The sequence below is a fragment of the Xyrauchen texanus genome, chromosome 7, assembly GCF_025860055.1.
Source record: "Xyrauchen texanus isolate HMW12.3.18 chromosome 7, RBS_HiC_50CHRs, whole genome shotgun sequence".
Classification (NCBI taxonomy): domain Eukaryota; kingdom Metazoa; phylum Chordata; class Actinopteri; order Cypriniformes; family Catostomidae; genus Xyrauchen; species Xyrauchen texanus.
Window position 1 is genome coordinate 5,520,836 of NC_068282.1, and position 17,608 is coordinate 5,538,443.

General features: G+C 36.7%; 1 protein-coding gene across 1 annotated transcript in view; it reads left to right on the forward strand.

Moving 5' to 3' along the window:
* The first annotated feature begins 2,968 nt into the window (after positions 1-2,968).
* LOC127646537 (RIPOR family member 3-like) overlaps positions 2,969-17,608 on the forward strand; it is a 63,794-nt gene continuing 49,154 nt past the window's right edge. The window contains exon 1 of the mRNA XM_052130290.1: positions 2,969-3,203. The gene's annotated coding sequence lies outside the window, so the exon portion shown is untranslated. The remainder of the gene's footprint in view (positions 3,204-17,608) is intronic.

Sequence of the window (17,608 nt, forward strand, 5' to 3'; positions counted from 1 at the left end):
GTCTGTTCCTCACACAAAGCGTATGGCTTCAGAAGACTTGGAAAAGAACATACAAGTCATATGAACTACTTTTGATTCTACTTTTGAGAAAGACATAATGTTTGTTTTTCAGTGAGCTATTCCTTTAAGTAAAAACACGAACAGGTGTGAAGAGTTCAACTTTTAGTGCCAGATGATAATGTTTTCTGTGTTTTTTGTAATTCGATGACTGTGTAAAGCACAGACGTAATCTAAAGTTCCTAGTATGACCTCACACATTATAGGCTGAGTCATTCAGTTTATATTTCAAAGGATGTCTGTTCTGCATATATCTGAACTTTGTAATTTTCCCTCTGTCTAAAAATACAACAATTGTGCAGACTGAGTATAGGTGCCCAGAGGAAAATGTAATTGCTCAGGAGGTTGCTCTTTCTTACAGCTCAACAGACTCAATAGTGCTCTCAGTCTCAGATGTTTCTATTACGATTCCATTGGAGGCATCAAACTAGATACAAATAAGAAACAAATGACATACATTAAGAGTATTAAGCTTTAAAAATCATGTGGATATCACTCAGATCATTTAATCTTTATCTTATCTTTTAAAACGTTTATGATTTTAAATGAAATTGAAATGCGTAAATCTTTAAAAAAGGATTAAAAAAAATTTCAGTGCCTTTATTTACTCACCCTATCTTGTAAAACCAGTATGACATACTATGAAGCACAAAAGGAGGATTCTTTTTAGCAGAATGTCCAAGCTGCTCTTTTCCAAACAATGAAAGTGAATAGAGACCAAAGCTGTCAAATAATATTTTCAAGGCAGGTTTTTCAGTGAGTAACAGAATTTCAGTCAGTTTGCCACACAAAGCCGCATGGCTTCAGAAGACTTGGAATATACATTCACTGAGCACTTTATTAGGAACACTATGGTCTTAATAAAGTGCCCGACATGTTCTTCTTCTGTTGTAGCCCATCCAACTCAAGGTTTGACTTGTCGTGAACTCTAAGATGCTAACCTGCTCACTACAATTGTACAGAGGGGTTATCTGAGTTACCGTAACCTTTCTGTCAGCTCGAACCAGTCTGGCCATTCTCTTTTGACCTCTCGCATAAACAAGGCGTTTTCACCCACAGTACTGCTGCTCGCTGGATGTTTTTTGTTTATGGGGAAATTCTAGAGACTGTTGTGCGTGAAAATCCCAGGAGATCAGCAGTTACAGAAAAATATTTAAACCAACCTGTCTGGCACCAAAAATCATCCCACTGTCAAAATCACTGAGATCACGTTTTTTCTCCCATTCTGATGGTTTATGTGAAAATGAACTGAAGCTCCTGACCCGTATCGGCATGATTTTATGCACTGCCTCCACATGATTTGCTGATTAAACAATTGCATGAACAAGTGTTCAGGCGTTTCTAATAAAGTGCTCAGTGAGTGCAGCGCAAGTTTTGTGGAGTAAGTTTATGACACTTTTATAAGCATGGTTTGGAACAATTTGAGGATGTGTAAATGATGACAGAGTTTTCATTTTTGGGTGAATATCTGTTTAAGCAAAAGCAACCCTTTATGGACACACTGGAGAAGGAATCACCATTGGCTAGTCATTTTATTTTATTAATTTTAATTTTAAATTATAATATATACAATTTATATATGCAGCACACACACACACACACACACACACACACATATATATATATATATATATATATATATATATATATATATATATATATTGTACTGTGAAAAATTCCATAATTTTTACGGTAAAAGACTGTAAAAATGCTACAGTAAAATACGTTAATTGGTTAACAGGTAAGTTAATTTAACATATACAGTAAACACAATTATAATGTATTTAACAAGACAATATATGCAATTTTACAGTAAAATGGTTTTAGATGTAAAAAGTATAATTTTACTTTATAATTAACAGTAAAAATATATATTATGTATATTATATCAGTTATGCACATTGGAGTGATCTGTGTTCAATTTTATATAGTTTAGCTAATTTTTATTGCATTATTTTAATGTCACATGTGTCACCCTGATTGTGTTTTCTGTTTGCATGAGTGATACTGTGCATACTGTGTATCTACATGTGTGTGTTCATAATTTCACCTGGAAGGGTCACTCTTGGTTAACTTTAAATCATCATATGGCCTTTTGTTACTATGGTGATTTACAGTACATTACAATACAGATTTTATAGTTCCAGAAGATTAGTGTATAAAGTTTATATCAGTGAATAATATAACAGAGAGGATATTTAAGAGACCTTATTTAATGTTCAAATTATTCAGTGACAGACATTTTTAGTCACCTAGTGTGAAATTGGGTTGCACACTGTATACGATTGATTTATTCGCATTGTAGAGGATTGGAAAGTCTCCATTTGCTCTCCATTGAATTGCATTACTGCCAAGGAGAAACAACTGAGATATTAAAGAGATCTCATTTGTGATGCGTATTTAAAGAGTGTATATTTAGTAATTTAAAGACTCTACAGCCCCTCAGATATCTGTCCATTCAGAATCCAATGTGCATACCCCTTTCACATATTAAAAGGAATTATTCATCCATATTTTAAAATATGTGGAAAGTAGTAGTGTTTCATTTAAACCCAAGCCATTAAGGGTCCTGGCCAAGTGTCTCCTCTGTGTATTCAAAGGATGTTTAATGGACTTGTACAGTTTGCAAGGAAACAGTTCCAAGTTTTCCAGTGCAGTCACACTGCCAAATGTGCAAGAGCTGCCAAGAAAAGAAATGAGAAAATGGGAATTCTGGATTTACAGTTTTGATGTGTTGCTTGCATGGTGTGACAGAGCAGAGAAATGACAAGGGAGTGCGGGTGAGACTCATGTGAACAAAAATGGGAGGGAATAAAGAGGAAAGAGAGATAGTCTAAAAGTTAAAGCAGGAGCCGAAAAGAGATTACTGTGAGACTGGCTCAGTTCAGAGTGAGAAAAGAAAGACCACATTTAATGTGTTCAGTCGCTTTTTGTTTCGCACTCTAAAGGCAGTTTCTCAGAATCAGGTGTCACTTCTGCGTCTTGGAGTCTTGTAGTGAGAAACACATGCTATCAGGAGTGAACAGACATCTGTTGCAACACACAAACGCACCCACGCATGCACGCTGCTGCAGAGATGAACCCAAATGTGTGTTCGCTTAGTTGCCAGACGCAACCCGGCTCTGGATAGAAGAGCTTTGAATAAGGTAAGAGAAATGCATACTGTTATGATTTTGATGAATGTGGATTGCATCTCCGTTTGAGCTGTCCTTTCTTTTTCAGTTTATAGCAAGAAAGAAAAAATGTTATTCATTGAGAGAGTGAAATATGATAGTGTGTTTCAGGGCAAAACAAAAAGTAGGTTACTAAAACTTAACGGTGACGTGTGTCAGTTTTTGCTTTTCAAATACTTTCTCATATCCAAGCGTGCACAGACAGCTATAATGTATAGGTGTAAGTTCAATCAAAACATTGCTCTGTTTGTTTGAGCACCCTGACCAGCCAAATATAGCAGCGATGTCTTTTGATGCCTTTTTTGGGTGAACTGTCCCTTTAAGATGTAAATTCTTATTCTTAAGGACTGTGAGACTATGTGTTGGAGTGTGTCAGTGCCATGCCAGTTATCAAAAGATCACAGCTGTTTTAAGGCTATCAGAGTTTCCCATGCATCCCTTCAAGCCTCTGTTGCACTAAATTTCACCCAAACAGACACTATATATATATATATATATATATATTCAGTATATCATTTAAAATGTCTTTCTTAGTGCAGTGTTAATGTTTATTTTTCTAGCTGTTGGCACATGTTCTTGGAAAAAGAAACAATGTATCTCTGAGCTATTAAAAGTATGGGGGATTCAAATAGGACATATTCAGATGACTAGCTTTCTGACAACTACACACAAAACTGATAGTATTATAAAATCAATGTGCAATGTGGTGCAGATGAAGTCTTTCCACTCTGTTTGCCAACTCAAACTAAATTTGCCATGTAATAAAAAGGAATAAAAGGAATAATTAGCCAGAAAATGGTAATTCTCATAATTTACTCACCCTCATGCTGTCTCAAACTCCTATGACTTTCTTCTGCAGAACACAAATGAAGATATTTTGAAGGATTTATTATGCGTTTTTGTTTGTACGGTGCAAGTCAATGGGGTCTAAAAAGTTAACATTTCATAAAGGCAGGGTAAAAGTTATCCATACGACTCCAGTGGTTTAATACATGTCTTCTGAAGCAATATGATCGCTTTGGGTGTAATTTGCACATTTTGGCAAATGTAGCAGATCTTATGGGTATTACTGTACATGCTTACAGAAAATCTGCATACTGTGCACAAAATACATACTATTTACTGCAGAAATAATGAGTAGTATGTTAGTATGCTTTTTCTCTTATGTAAACCAGCAGTTGTGGACAACCTCAATACAGGTTCTATTGGTCTCTAAAAATGAGTTCACAGAGAGGTTCCTCATGTTTTTCAATTTACACTCCTTTACAGTTCTGGTTAACTCATCTCTCCATTTCCCTAAATTCCCCAGCTCTCACTCTCCCTCTGATGCCCATTTTGTGGGAAACTCAACTACAGTCGAGCAAACTGAAAATGCTGCTAAGCTGTCTTCTTATAATTCTGTCATAATTTACTCAACCCCATGTTGTTCAAAACCTGTAAGACTTTCCTTTTTCATCTACAGTATCTTCCGTGGAACACAAAAGGTAAGTTTAAAGAATCCACTTGCTGGTCATTTCCATATAATGAAAGTGAATAGGGACTGGGTCTGTCAAGCTCCAAAATGACAAAACAGCATGAGAAAAGTATCATAAAAGTAATCCGTACAAAAATGGGATTATATTGCAAGTCTCCTTAAATCATATGCTCTCTGTGAGCTGATAACCTGCTTCTCTGCAGAACCTATAAAATATTTTTTAAAAAGACGTATCGGTGTCAGTGCAATTTGAAGTCAAACACCACTGGTTCGCCAGCGTCAAATGAATAACATCTTAAACCTCTTAAATTTCTGTCTGTTCATAAAATACCAATAATTTACTCATTTTCATGCCATCCCAGATATGTATGACTTAATTCCTTCTGCTGAACACAAACAAAGATCTTTAGAAGAATGTCCATACAATGCAAGTGAATGGTGACTAGACCTTTGACACTCCAAAAATCACATAAAGGCAGCATAAAATTAACCCATACTCGAGTGGTTAAACATGTCTTCTGAAGCAATGCAGTTTCTTTGGTGAGAAGCAGATCAATCTTTAAATCCTTTTTTTACAACAAATCTCCAATTTCAATTTCAGAATGTGGAAGTGAAAGTGAAAGAGGATATTTATAGTAAAAAACAAGACTTTAAATAGATCTGTTTCTCATCTGTTCAGAATACACTTCTGAAGACATGGATTTAACCCCTGAAGTCCTATGGATTACATTTATGCCTTTATGTGAAAGGTCTGGTCACCATTCACTTGCATTGTATGGACCTACAGAGCTGAAATATTCTTAAAAAAATCTCAGTTTGTATTCAGAAAATAAAAGACAGTCATACACATCTGGAATGGCATGAGGGTGAGTAAATGATGAGAGACTTCTCATTTTTGGGTGAACTGCCCCTTTAAGAATCAATATCAGGATTGTTCAAGTGAAGATTGCGATTAATCAGAAAGACCCAGTCCCCATTCATTTTCATTGTACGTAAAAGAGCGGCCAGGATATTGTGAAAAAAATTCACATTTTGTGTTCAGCGGTAGAAAGAAAGTCAAAGGGGTGTGGAACAAGGGTGCATAAACAATGACATAATTAAAAATGTGGGTGAAACATGTATTTAACCTCATTTGTTTCTTGCTCTCCTCTCAATTTTGGCTTTGTTACCTTCTGAATGGACAGCAACACCCTATAAAAGAATCTAAGAATCTGTGATTCCAATCACAAGCAGCAGTTCCCTTATGGGATGGTGTGAAAGGAAATAAGCTGACAGCCATTGATAGTCATGTTACAGGGTTGTCATGTTATATTAAGAAACCAGTAAGAAATTTGTAGGACTTTGTAGGAACTGTCTCAGCGTGTATGGGCAGGATTGTGATTGTTCACCTTTTTAAATATGGAAATGAGGACATAAATGTGATGCTACACCTTTCCACAGAGGCCTTATTATAGATAATAAATATACAATATAATGTGATTTAATGTCGTTTGATTGCTTTTTTGTTATTTTAAGATATAGATATGTCTAAGAAATGTACCATGGTGCATTGACAGTATCTTTAACATTTACATTTACATTTATGCATTTGGCAGACGCTTTTATCCAAAGCGACTTACAGTGCAATTATTATCAAAGTACCATGGTATTAGCATAATATATGTCCAAAATCCATGGTAATACGATGTTTCCGTGTCAAATCATAACACCATTTTACTAAATGATTGCCATATTCATATACCACTGTATTTACCTGGCAATCCAATGTACTTCATAAAATACCATGATTTTACCATGGCACATGATCAACCCCCCCCCAACCCCCCCAAAAACATGTTTTTTCCATGGTATCAGGGTGACATTAGATGGCCATATCTTAGTAGACATGATTATGATTACCATTGTATTTGCTTCAAAGAACACCATGGTATTATCATGGTACAGGTCTAAAAAACACATGCCATTGTACCATTTCCAAACAATGCTAATACCATATTACTTTGAAATATACAATGGTAGTAAATGGTTACCATAATATACCATCATAATCATGCACCATTTACCTGGTACTCCAAGATTCTTCAAAGACAACCTTGGTATTTCCATGATACTTTGATCTATACATAGTACTGAATGGTTGCCAAATTGTTACCATGGTGTTTACATTGCACATCTTCAAAATGATCTAATTTTCTGCAACAACAGTAGTTGAGTCTGAAAGAATTTCAAACAAATAATTTGTTGTTCTCAGAGCTGCCATAACTGATTCATCAACATCTGTGCGAGTTGGTGGGGATTTTCCAGGCAGAAATGATCTAGAAAGTTATATTGTCTTCAGTGATGCTGGTGAGAATTAAACACACCCTCGTAATCTAATTGAAACCCTCAACAAACATACAAAATGCTTTGTAAATTCATTGGCCTTTCTGTGCAGGAAATAGAACCTAATCTGTACAATGATTCCCATTTCATTACTGTACAAAACTCTTGCATCCTGTTTATGTACGACCATGTGTGTGTGTGTTCATGTCTGTGGGTGTCCCATGTTATCTACACCTAAAAACATAGGCAGTTCCTCCAAGGTTAACCGGTTGTCTTCTTCAGATAGCATATGACCATGCAAAAAAACGCAAATGACTATCTGTCTGAAACCTTTATCAGACGCTCACCAGTTCACATTGATCAATCAGGAACTATTGGGTGCTCAACGAACAGTCTTGTAGTAATAGTTTGTCAAAAATGAAAATTATGTCATCATTCACTCAGCCTCATGTCATTCCAAACCTGTATTGCTTTAATTTGTTCTGTGGATCATAAAATTAGATGTTAGAAACATTGTTAACGCTGCTCTTTTCCATACAATGAAAGCTCTAAAAACAAGCAACATCAAAGTAGTCCATTATAACTGTATGCTTTATACCAAGACTTATGAAGCCACATGATAGCTTTGTGTGAGGAATGGACTGAAGTTTAATTCAATGTCCTCCACTCAAATCTCATTTGTGCTTGCGCATATTTCAAACTTGGCCTGTAGGACTTGATCTGTTTCTAACCCACACCTATCATATCACTTCTTAAGACATGGATTTAACCACTGGAGTTTTATGGATTACTTTTATGCTACCTTCATATCCTTTTTGGACCTTCAAAGTTCTGGCCACCATTCACTTGCATTGTATGGACCTACAGAGCTAAAATATTCTTTAAAAATCTCCATTTGTATTCAGAAAATGAAAGAAAGCCATAAACATCTGGAATGCATGAGGGTGAGTAAAAGATGAGAGACTACTCATTTTTGGGTGAACTATCCCTTTAAGAATCAATATCAGGATTGTTCAGGATTAATCTGAAAATATATTTTTTTTAGCCAGCCCTAATGTCAGTGAGCATGTTTACATGCACACCAATACACTGATAACTCCCAAAAATATGCTTATTTAAACAATCTGACAAAGCAAAAAATCTACTTTTTCATGACATTTAAAATAATCATGTTATTCTCTGCTTTTGACATCAAAATGCACACTTGTGCGCATAATGAATAAGCTGGTAAGAACAGCGATTAAGGTGCTTATATGCAACATGAAATCGGTTTAATGGGCAAAAATCTACACTTGTTGAACGGTTTATTCTTGCGCCATTTATTGCACCCTACACCGATAAATGAACATCGTTTTAATGCTTTTGCATGACCACATATGTTATAATCTGTGTTATAATGTGCATGTAAAGGCGCTCAATGATACCAAACGCCATTGCTTTTACTTGCCTCGTAACTGATCACGAAGAGTGGGGGGAACCAAAGGTTGAAGTATAAAAAAATTTATTGGGGTTACAACCCTGCTTTAAGCTATAGTTTAAACATGCCTCATCTTTGGACCGATGGAGAGTTTGTTGGAAGCACAGTCTGGAAATTCCAAAATATGGTCACGCATGTGTGAGTGCCCACAGCATATGGCTCTCTGTTGTGATGTCAGAAAAAAAACTGAAGCTCACGATTTATGAGTTTCAGAGGCTACAGGGTGGGCTGCAAGATCTGACAGCGAGAGAGAGGTGTATATTTCAATGTGTGTGTATTGCCACACTCGTGGTATACCATAGGGGGTAAGACCCTTTCATATCTGTTAGGTATATGCATTGAGAAATGCCAAGAGAGGTGAAAGTCAATTTTTATTCAATCAGATATGAAATACAATTTCTATACGTTTATATAAGATTCAAAACGTACAGGAATGTAAGCAGAGAATTTATTTTTAAAAAGGTGTGGCATGGGCAAGCACATCAAGAACGAACATGCATGCAAACTTGTGTGTGCGAGGAGAGAGAACATTGTTTTTCTTACATCCAGTCATTGACTTCAATGGTGGTACACCCTGCTGAGATACCCACATATCCAATACACTCTCATCCTCTATGAACTCGCTTTTTTCACTCCATTTCTGCAACTCTTTATTCGTTTACACAAGAAAAACAAAGGACAGAATTTCAGGAAGTGTAGAAGAAAGGTGGGATTTGCAGATCAAACATGAAGCCAAAAATACAATCACTCTGGTCGAAGAACTTAAAGAGAGGTGGACCCTAGTGGACCAAAGCCAGGCCGGAAAGCCCCACTTTGTAAAATCACACCGGGAAGTAGTTCCATCCACAGAGCGATACTAATTATGAGGAGTGATTTAGCTAAAAGCTGTTGAGTTCAGAAAGATAAAAGGTTCTTCAAAGGTACTTTGAAGCATCTTCTTATTGAGAACTATTTTTTTACTAGGGTTCTTGAGTTGGTTGTATGGGTCTTTGAAGAGGAATAAAAAGATATTGTTTCTGGGTTCTTGAAAGCACCAGTACATACAGGGTAGAAATAGAGAATAAAAAGTGTAATTTGAAGTGATAAAAATTCTGTCATAATTTACTCACCCTCATGACTAAGGCTGGCCGATACTTCGAATATTCATGATATAGTCACAACGAGTTTGCCGGTGATATAAAATTAAGCCATATCATGAATATTGCGATGATTTTAATGCACTTTTTTTTTACCACATTTCCATACGACCGTCATTAGACTAATTTCACTATCCTTCAGGGCTGCTAAATGAATCTGTAAGGGGGTTAATATGGGCAAGGAGGAGGCGAGAACCGGCTTGTCAATATAAATAATATTTAATTAAACTCAAAACCAAACACACACACACATGATAGATATGCCCGTAATTCTCTCTCTCTCGAACCGTCGTCACCGGCCGCCTTTATCCCTCGCGCGCCCCATCAGGCCGATTGGGGACCGGGCGTGTAACATTCTAGCCCGGCCCCGCCCCCCTCCGCTCCACAGAATCAAAATAACATCAAAATCCAATGGTCAGTGAGCGGTTTAGCGTTTTTTTTTTTTTTGTTGCCATTTTTGTATATTTGTGCATTTTAAATTAAATAACAAATTTTTTATTAAATTTAATTGTGCAATTTCTTTACTAAGTGTAAATAGCCTAGTAAAATTTTTAATATATATATATATATATATATATATATATATATATATATATATATATATATATATATATATATATATATATATTTATTTTTTATTTATATTTGATTTTGATCAAATAATAAATAAAAGGCAACATGGAATTTAGGTATGAAATTGAAATGCGTGAATCTTAAAATGATTTTTTGGTTATGTATTGTGAAAGCAGAGCTCTGCAGGTTTACACATTTGCACAATTCCAAACATCTGTAAACGCACCTTTATGACAGAAAAGGAGAAGATGACATTATTTCAACAGTTTTGGAATGCAGAACACTGTAAACTGTCAAATACACACTGCACTTTCGGTTTTCTGCCAAAATAAAAGCTCCACGTGAAGATTAAATAAATAAGACATATAAAACATAAAACATATTACTATTGCATAAAGCAAATTTAATCCTCATAATAATAATAATACAAATAATTCAGTATTACACTGAAACAACAAACTTGACTGGGACCCATAATAATCATTTAGTATTATAATAATATTCAACTAGGTTCCAAAAAATTACGTTTTAGTTTCTGCACACCCTAGTAAAAACACACATAGGTAAATATTGCTTTTCATGACTGTATTGTTATATTAGAGCATTTAGATAAATAGAATTCTTCCTTGTGTTCAAAACTGTGAAAAACATGCCTTAAAAGCATTATTTTAACTGGATTTTTATTCCATGCATTATGCATTTTGAATCTACTTGGCTGTTTGGTTTAAATTATGGTTCCTCTGATGAAAACAACATGAAGGTAAAGAGTAAATTATAATAGATTTTCACATTTTTGGGGTGAAATATCCCTTTTAAAATGTTTCTCTTTCAATCAAGGCCATTAAGGAACTATACCTTTCAACCAAACCAGAACAAAACACCCTAGCAACTTCCTAGAAACGGCCCAGCTGCCTCACAGAACACCTTAACCACCACCAAGAACAACCTAGAAATGTGGCAACAAGGTTTGGATGGGCAAGAACTAATTACCTTGAATTAAATTGCATAATCAAATTCCCATGATATTTCCATGAAAGGAAAACTTTAATTTAGGACTGCGCAACAGTCACCTTATAACCGAGGAGCCTGAAAAATGACTTGTACTAGACTTGGAAGCACAATAGAAACATCTCTGTAAACTATTACACTGGAAAAAATTAAAATTGAACCGAAAGAAAGCGGGTGAGGAGTAATTGCATTTGTACTCCTCCTTTACAGACTGTCCTCTCACACACTTAAACCCATATGCCACACACAAACAAGATGCACAGTTTCCCCAAAGCTATGGGATCTATTAAGACTCATCAAAAATGCAGTCAGAGCGAATATAAACAAATAAATAAAAGAATCCCTTTGGTTGGCATTTCCACTCTCTGCTTTGAAACCTCTCTTGTCCTTTCAAGTGTCCATTGGTTTGGCGCTGTGATACAAGGTTCTCATTTGGATTTGTTTACGCACAAACAATGGAGCTGAAGACATTCCAGGCCATGCATTTCCTGTTTTTATCAAATAAATAATGAAATCTTAAAGCGGTTGTGCTGTTCTGAATTTGAGGACATACATGGATGACTGCAATTGTCACTGTGAGCAACACGTGGCAACATGCAGAAATCCAAAGTATACTTTGGGCGTTAGTTTTGTTCTGTGTTATTGCACTGTATAGGCATCAACTTGAATCAGTTTTTCTAAAGTATGACATTACTGTGGCAATTTAAACCAAGCATCACTTTAGAGGAACTTAAGTAAAATAACAAGCTAAGATAAAAGATCTATCCTTCAGAAAGGACCAAAAATATACATTGGAAGAATTACTGATGGTTTTTGAATGAAAATCCAGAAACCTGTTAGCAAAGCATGTGACTAAGCAACATTAAAACTATTCAACCTCATAACAGTTTACGGAACAAATCAACCCAGATTAACCCCAGATTTTCCCCTGAAAACAGCTTGTATCCACGTGCTGTCTAACCTCTAAACCCTGGCCCACTTCATGCAATCCAAGAACATTTTCAGAGCTTGACTTTAAACAGAGAAGACAATGATCTGTCCTCACCAGAATTCAGAACAGATTTTAAAATTTTTTAATTGTACCCAGTTGTACCTAGTTTAGTTAAACTGAGTGGTGGTGGTGTAGTGGTCTAAAGCACATAACTGGTAATCTGGTAATCAGAAGGATGCTGGTTCGAGCCCCACAGCCACCACCATTGTGTCCTTGAGCAAGACACTTAACTCCAGGTTGCTCCAGGGGGATTGTCCCTATAATAAGGGCTCTGTAAGTCGCTTTGGATAAAAGCGTCTGCCAAATGCATAAATGTAAATGTAAACTGGGTACAATACTGACTAATTGCAGACCTACATACTCTGGTAAAACCCTACTTTTTCATTGGCTCAGAACTTTACTATTTCACTATTTTGTTTCTTCATTACATCTTATCAGATTGAACACAGCAAGAGATTTTATGGACACATTTATAAAACATAACAAAGTTGACACTTCGGTTTCTAAGCCACTGGTGTGGATTTGATTAGAACCTGCACTTTTGAGACTAACCAATTTATTTTCTGTCATAAACTGCCAAATGGGATTGGATACCAAAAACAAATGCTTTCCTTTGGTAAGCTGGTAATTAAAATGGTATTCTGGTTTTGGTTCTTGGAAGATATTTTCACGAAACATTGAATATCATATAGGCACACCATAAGAAAACTGTAAGATTTACAGACATACAGATTTATTGCCAGAACATGCAATTCCCCTTGTGTGCATAAACACTAAAATATCTCCTCGAGAATTTGCTGTACAACTAATGGAGGTAGAGTGTACTGTACTGGACAGCTGTCGCTGTCCTTTTCTGCATATTGTTGCCCCTTTCCACATATCGAGGTGCCATTTTGTAGCCCGTACTGCATAACGTGGCGGCTCATTTCAGCAATATTTTTGCAGGACAACTTTGCACTAACATTAGTTGGTCTTACGAGAGGGGAAAAAAGATCTAACGTGGATTTTCTTGATAGAATTAAATATAAAATATAATCATGAGTGGTAACAAGTGCATCTAATGGCTAGAAATCTAATTTTTCCTTGACATAATGCTAAATGTTCACATTGCAGTTTACAAAAGGAACTATTTCTGATGCTCCAATTTTACTCCAAAATCCCACAGAATGTATACAACAACATCATCTTCTGATCGTTTGTGGATTCTGTTCATAGAAATATATTGTTTGTAGTTTCTATATGATTTTATAGGTTACATTTGTTAGTATTTCTCATATAAGGATCTTTTATTCTTGTAAAAAATATCCAATTCATCCATCCAACCATCTTCAAACCGCTTATCCGAAGGCAGGTCACGGGGGCATCAGCTCCAGCAGGGGGCCCCAAACTTCCCTATCCTGAGCCACATTAACCAGCTCTGACTGGGGGACCCCGAGACATTCCCAGGCCAGTGTGGAGATGTAATCTCTCCACCTAATCCTGGGTCTTCCCCGAGGCCTCCTCCCAGCTGGACATGCCTGAAACACCTCCCTAAGGAGGCGCCCAGGGGGCATCCTTACCAGATGCCCAAAGCACCTCAACTTGCTCCTTTCGACGCAAAGGATCAGCGGCTCTACTCCGAGCTCCTCTCTAAGGGAGAAGCCCGCCACCCTTCTGAGGAAATCCATTTTGGCCGCTTGTACTCACAACCTAGTTCTTTCGGTCATGACCCAGCCTTCATGACCATAGATGAGGGTAGGAACGAAAATTGACCAGTAGATCGAGAGCTTTGCCTTCCGGCTCAGCTCTATTTTCGTGCCAACGGTGCGATGGAGTGAGTGCAATACCGCCCCCGCTGCCCAATTCTCCGGCCAACCTCCCGTTCCATTGTCCCCTCATTCGTGATCAAGACCCTCAGGTACTTGAACTGCTTCACTTGGGGCAATACCTCCTTCCCTACCCGGAGTACGCACTCCATCGGTTTACTGCTGAGAACCATGGCCTCAGATTTAGAGGTGCTAATCATCAACCCAGCTGCTTCACACTCGACTGCCAAGTGATCCAGTGAGAGCTGAAGGTCACGGACCGATGATGATATGAAGACCACTTCATCTGCAAAAAGCAGCGATAAGATCCCCAGCCCACCGAACCGCACCCCTTCCCCACCCCGACTACGCCTCGATATCCTGTCCATGAATATCACAAACAGGATTGGTGACAAAGCGCAGCCCTGGCGGAGACCAACCCCCACATGGAACAAACTCGACTTCGTGCCGAGGACCCGGACACAGCTCTCGCTTTGGACGTATAGGGATTGGATGGCCCTAAGAAGGGACCCACCCCGTAAAATATCCAAACCGCATGAAAAAATTAACAGACCATATAGCCTTATAAATGTGTATTTAATTGATTTATATTTCATCTGTCAGAGCATTTCAACACATTTTTGTTGCTATAGGTCCTCAATGGCGTCAGATCCACCTTTTCACTCATAACAGTATGAGAGCGCCTCTGTCTGCACATAGGAATGTAACACATTTTAAGAAAGTGTTTCACTTTAACAGCTGTTCAAACGCCCCTCAGATCGCTTCATTTAAAGCATAAATGTTTTCAAATTAAATGGACTAAATATAAAATGTAACAAATGACAATCTCTTCAGTAATCAAAATAGTTTTTGAAAGTAACTGTATTCTGATTACCAATTATTTAAATTGTAACTGTAGTGTAATATAGTTACACTTAGTTTGTATTACAAATATATAACGCTATTACATGTGTTCCGTTTCCATTCTGTATTACAGCCAGTACAACAGAAAACAACTCGCTTCACAACTCACTTTTGGCGCCCCTCTGTGGGCATTACACACGGGAAATGAAGCTCCAATGTCACAAGTGCCTATACGTCCAACAATAGTTACCACTTTGGACACTGGTGTCAGTGTTACGAATTTCGGTAAGCACAGACCGATTTTAGCTAAAGAAAACCTATCCAACTGTTAAAGAGTAGTTTTGAGGAACCCCCTACCTAATGCATAAAAGCAGCTAAAAATGTTCATGTAATCAACCCCATTTTACTGTGTGAAAAATATTATAAAGACATTGTTTCACATTTACTCAATGGCATTTAATATTGGCTTTGATCATAATTTATGTATTATATATATATATATATATATAAAAAAATTGGATTTAGGGATCTCTGGTTAACGCGAATGACCCAAAACCATTTAAAATACTTAATGGATAAAATTTAACACTGTATGTTGTCAAGTTTTTTCTACCTGATATTAGAATTCAAGCAACATTTTCAAACAATTTAAAATTATTTGTATAACCATTTTCACCAGAAATATTGTTCCAAAGGAGTCATACTACTATTTTTTTTTTTTTTTTTTGCAGAACACCAATTGCACCCAATTGCAGAGCCCAGTTTGAAACCTCTGGCCTAATAGATAGGCGTAGTGGGCTAAAGTACATAACTGGTAATCAGAAGGTTGCTGGTTCGATCCCCACAGCCACCACCAATGTGTCCTTGAGCAAGGCACTTAAATCCAGGTTGCTCCGGGGGGATTGTCCCTGTAATAAGTGCACTGTAAGTCGCTTTGGATAAAAGCATCTGCCAAATGCATAAATGTAAATATAAAGTGTAAATGTAGATAAAGCTCCAGCCTTGGAAGCTGGAGACAATGGGTTTGAGTCATTTCTGGGATGCTAATAAAAATATGTTTCCATGAGACACCATATTTACATCTTATATTAACAGCTCATTCCCAATGAAAACAATGAGTTTCATTTGGGTTGTGGTGGTAGTTTCATTGTTAATGCAATGGTTGCCAAGTGGAAATCATTTGGGTAGTTATTGGCCCTGTGCTCATATTAACATCTGTCTCTGTGATTCATTCACGTGTTGATAAAAGGTCAGGTTTAAAGTCTTGTGAAACAATCACTTAAACCTTTTGGAGGTGGTCAGGGACGCTTATGGCCACATTGAATTTGTAAACGCTATTGGGTTCTGATGCATCCACCTACTCAGTTGCATGTAATCATTGTGGTGACAAAACAAGGATTTTAAAGGCACGGCTTTAAAAAAAGAACAACTATTCAATCAAAACCTTTGGAACAAATAGCCCATGTAACGACTTTTCAGAAGATCTTCGGTATGATATCAGTATGCAGTGACACATTGACTTAAAGTGATGTATTTAGTTAGAAAATTAAAAACCATGTCCTCTATAAAATATAAGAAACACAAGTGGTCAATAGAAACACATTTTGAGACCCATATTGTTACCAGATGTAAAAGGCAATCGGTCTCAACTGACAAATTATAATCGCATCACCCCAGATGGATGTAATACCAGGTATAAACCAGACCATTGACATCACATTATCACAATTGCGTCCTCAAGGTTGCTCTAGGGGGGAGCTGCTGTATTATGTGTACTGTAAGTTGCTTTGTAGTGTAAAACCAACCCAGTCTCATGACAAGTTGTAATAACTGGTGAAATTGTACAAGTTGGCTTATACAAAAATTTAAACATTGTACTGCCATAGAGAAAAATGAATGAAAATGTTCCCTATGTACATCTAACCATAAACACTAATCCATTACCCAAATCCTAAACCTAATAAAGTGTTGGATAGGAGGCTAGCTAAAAGTACATGCTTGTATTTTATCGATCTGAAATTCTGTTTTTTATATTTTTTCATATACGAGCAAAGTTTTGTGATATCTTACGATTTTGCCATCTCATATCGAATTATTACAAGTTAGCATCAGACTATGTTGCAGTGATGTGAAGCAGTTATTTACAGACCTATGTAAATCACATCACATTTAACTGAGGCATTTTTTGTTTCATTGATGCACAACAGCTTGCTAGCATGTAGCAAACCTCAGTGACCTATACAGTATTACTTTGTGCATTATCCATTTCACCAAGATTGACTTGGATTAGAAAAACAGCCCCATAAATAATGCTATTTAAATCATAAGCAATCATTCAGTATTACTATCATGAGACTACAGAGGAACCTCGTTTGGTGCAGTCAAAATATGGGACAGAAATCAGGAACTGATTATTGAGAGACAAAGTCATGAATCACGATGTGAGAAGAGATACAACATCTGGTGAAAACATTCCACTCAACCACTAAACATCAGGAGTTCTTATATAAAGACTGTCCCCGTTATCCACGAACATGTTAAGCTTTGTTACATTTTGTGTTTAAGAAGGAATTATGAGCTGGTTTGTTGTAATAGTGAAACATGTGGTTTTAAGTTACCAAATTAACACAGAGGTTTATTTCCTACCCACATTCTTTGGCCTTCTCATTATAACAGTTTCTTCATCCAATGACTGTTAACATTTATGCATGTGTGTATTTGAGAGAAAGTAAAGGAAAGATGAGATGAC